The sequence below is a fragment of the Penaeus monodon genome, chromosome 4, assembly GCF_015228065.2.
Source record: "Penaeus monodon isolate SGIC_2016 chromosome 4, NSTDA_Pmon_1, whole genome shotgun sequence".
NCBI classification, from domain to species: Eukaryota; Metazoa; Arthropoda; class Malacostraca; order Decapoda; family Penaeidae; genus Penaeus; species Penaeus monodon.
Genome location: NC_051389.1, coordinates 27897604 through 27902603, shown reverse-complemented (window position 1 = coordinate 27902603; position 5000 = coordinate 27897604).

Genomic DNA, 5000 nt, shown 5'->3' with positions numbered 1-5000 from the left:
AAAAAAAAAAAAACAAAAAATATATATATTTTTATATTTTATATATATTTTATATTAAAATATATATATAATAATTTTTTATGTTGTATGTATGTATTATTTTTTATTTTATTCGCGTATATATATTATATAATAATATATATATATAATTATAATATATATATATTATATATTACATATATAATATATATATATTTATATATATATATATATATATTCATTTATTTATTATTTATTCCTATTATATAAATCTTGTTTTGTGCCTGAGAGCGCGCACGTGCAGTTGTGTGTAAAAATGCACACCCGCACACACACACACACACACCCACACCACAACACACACACCCACACACCACCCCCCAACACACACACCACCACACACAACACACACACAACACGCACCCCGACCCCACACCCCAACACACACGCAAACCACACACACACCCCCACCCCCACACAACCACACCACACACACAAAAATCAATCACCAAGCATATTTTCAATTAATGGGTTAGTCTCACATAGATAGTGGTGCCCGACTGCTGCCTTGTAGTTCAGCCCACGTATGGTCAAAGAGGCTGTGGGAATTCACCCTATACAAAACAATCCACTGTATTGTGGTATCTGCAAAAGGAAAAGGCTTCGAGAATCAACCCTGAAGGAAATTCTGGAGCCGGAGTCCCTTAGCCTGTTAGTTGTCGCTTGCAACCTTGTTCTGGCAATCCTATGACGCCGCTGGTGCCAAACTGTATCGGACTTTGGTCTGTATTGTTCCTTTGGATCCATCAGCTGCGTGAAGAGAGGAAGCCTGCTACATGGCAACGGCTTGCTCCTCGCATTCTTTCGCCCAGGCATTGACTTTACCTGTACAAGGGGTAAAGGGAAAAGACAAAAAATGCCCCAAATCGGCATCACTGACGGTGGTCATCGATATTATAATATATGGTTGTGTTAAATTTTTATAAAAAATAAATAAGTAAAAAACCCACAACACACACACACACACAAGCACGATACACATACATACACACCAACGCACACACACACGCCCCACACACACCACACACACACAAAACACACACCCCACACACACACCACACACACCCAAAACACACACACACAAAACAAACACAAACCCCACACAACCCACAACCACACCACCACACACACAACCACAACCACACATTATATATATATAAATATATAATATTTATATATATATTATATATAATATTTTAATAAACATTATTACATATATTTTTATTATATATTATATTATATATAAATATTATAAAAATTATAATATTATTAATAAAAATATATAATATATATATATAAACATAATAATATATTTTTTACATATATTTATATATAATATATTTTAAAATATATGTATTATATTATATATATATATATTTATTAATTTTTATATATTATATTAAAAATATATACACACATATATACAGGCCGCGGGAGCCGAGTGGTTTTGAGCATGGGGACTGGGACTTCACGACGGCAATCTGAGTTGAGGGTTCGAGTCACCGGCCGGCCCCTTTTTCCCCTTGGGCAGGAACTTCACCTCGATTGCCTACCTACCACTGGGGGGCCAAGCCCGTCAAGTCGGTCCTGTCCCGGCCCGGGTGAGGGGAAAAGGGTTGGCGTCAGGAAGGGAATCCGGCTATAAAAGATATCTGCAAACCAAATCTCATAGCCCCCCCCATAAAAAAAATGGGATAAAGCAAAGAAAAAAGAAAAAAATAAAAAAAATTTTAAAATTATATTATAATTTAATATATATATTAAAATATATATATTATATATATTATATATATATTATTTAATATAATTATATTTAAAATTATATTGTATATTTTGTGTGTGTGTTTTGTGTGTGGTTGGGGGTTTGGTTTTTTTTGGTGGGGTTGTGTGTTGGGGGGGGGTTGTGTGTGTTTGGTGTGTAAAATGATTTCCTCAGGCTATTTCTGTATTAGGCGATTTCCTCTCAATTTCAAAATGCTTGATTACCTTTTTCGCTGAAGTTCAGAAAAAAGTTATTCTCTCCAAAAGAATTATGGGAACCTAAGGAAAGAGAGCAGCTGCAGTTTATCGCACATTATTGCTTACAAATGGTCTTTCGTAAGATGAATTTTCACTTCATTCTTGTTTTTGCTAAACCCGCAAATGAAATTACACGAAAAACGAAAAACCTTCCCAAAAACCGCAACCCCGCAAAAAATCAAGCACCCCCCACCCCCACACCAAAAAACACACACAACGAAACCGCAAACGCCCCCACCCCCCCACACGCACACCACCCCACAGACACCCACCCCAAACACCCCCAAACCCAACACCACACCCACAACAAAACCCACACCCCACACCCACCCCAAAAAAACAAAAAAAAAAAAAAAAAAAAAAAAAAAAAAAAAAAAAAAAAAAAAAAAAAAAAAAAACAAAAAAAAAAAAATATATATAATAATATTATATATATAAAATATAATTATATTTTATATATATATAATATTATATATATATATTTTTTTTAATATAAATATTTTTTTTTAAAAAAAAAAAAAACACCATACACACACACACACACACCACACCACACACCACACACCCACACACACACACCCAAAACACACCTACACAAAACCACACACCACCACACACAGATAATATTAATATATTATATATTTTTAATATAAATTATATATATAATATATATATAATATAATATAAAATAATATTTTATAATTAATAATATATATATATTAAAAATATATAAAATATAAAATTAAATTTTATATATGGTGTGTGTGTGTGTGTTTTGTGTGTGTGTGTGTGTGGTTGGTGTGTGTGTGTGTTGGTTGTTTTTTGTGTGGTGTGTGGTGTGTGTTTGTGTGGTGTGTGTGTGTGTGTGTTTGGTTTTTTACATATAAAAAAGTACAAACTAACATAAACCAAAACATGCACACCACACCACACACACACATACACACCCCCACACCACCCCCACACACACACACACCACACACACACATATATATAATATAAAATTTATATATAATATATATATATTTTGTATATAAAATGTAATATTAATATAGAATATATATATCCCCTTTATACACAACACAACAGACCACACAACAAACACACATCAAACGATACACACAAAACACACCAACCACACACACCACCCCCACACACCCCCACACACAACACAACCACCCCCAACGCACACACACACACACACAATATATATATATAATATATATATATATATTTTTATAAAATATTTATAATATATTTTTTGTTTTGTGTGTGGTGTGTGTGTGTTTTTTTATGGGGTTTAAATTACTTTTTGTATATATAAAATATATATATATTTTAATTTTAATATATTATATATATATATATATAAAAATATATTATATTTTTTTTTTTTTTTTTTTTTTTTTTTTTTTTTCTTTTTTTTTTTTTTTGTGTGTGTGTGTGTGTGTGTTTTGTGGTGTTTTGTGTTGTGTGTGTTGTGTGTTCCCCCCAAAAAAACCCCAAAAAAAAATATTATATTTTATATAAATTTAATTATATTAAAAAAATATATATTTTTTTTTTTTTATATTTTTATATTTTAATTTATATTATTTTTTAAAAATATTTTATATATATATATAATATATATATATATAAAATTATATATATATATATATTATATAATATATAATATATACTTGTTTTGGGGGGGTGGGGTGGGTGTTGTGGGTGTGTTTTTTTTTTTTTTTTTTTAAATATATAAATTTAAATAAAATTTTTAAAATTTTATATTATATATTTTTAAATATTTTATATATATATATATATAATATATATTATTTAAAATTTTTAATTTATTGTTTTTTTAGTGTGTTTTGTTTTGGGGTTTTGGCTGTTGTGTGTGGGGTGTGTTTTTTTTTTTTTTTTTTTGTTTTTTTTTTTTTTTTTTTATGGTGTGGTGTTTTTTTTTTTTAAAGGTGGTTTTTTTTGGCCCGGTGGTGTGTTTTTGTGTTTTTGTGTTTTTGGGGGGGGGGGTGTGATGGGTACCCCTTCCCCGGGTCCTTTTTAAAAATACTTTTTTTGGGGTTAGGCATGTTGGGCGGGGGCCCCCCCAAGAAAGATATTAAATTAATTTTATATTATAAATTTATATATTTATTTAAATTTTTTAGAAATTTTAATAATATTTTTATTATTTAAATATTTTTAAATAATTTAAAACATACTATAATTATAAATATATATATAAAAATTAATATAATTATATATATAAAATTTAAATATTTTTAATATTAACAACACACACACCACACCAACACACACACACACAACCACACACACACCACCACCCCCACACACACAAAAAAAAAATATATATTTTATAATATATATATAATTATATATATATATATATATATATATTGTTGTGGTGTGTTGTGTGTGTGTGGTTGTGTGTGTGTGGTGTATATATAATATACATAAATATATATATTATTATATATTTAATATTTTTAAAATTAAAATATATATATTTTAAAAATATATATACTTTAATATAATAATATAATTATATTAATATATATATATAATATATATATATATATTTGCACAACATACACACAAAATATATATATATATATTTTAATTATATATAATATATATATATATTATATATATTATATATATATAATATATATATATATATATATTTTTGGTGTATGTGTGTTTGTGGTTGTGGGTGTGTGTGGTGTGTGTTTATTATAATAATATTATATATTATTTATAATATATTAATAATATATACATATATTCCCAAAAAAAAAAAAAAATATATTTTATTATAATATAAATTATATAAAATTTATAAAACAAAAAAACCAAAAATTATATATATATATATATATAATAATATATATATTATATATATTATATTATTTTGTTGTGTGTGTTTTGTGTGG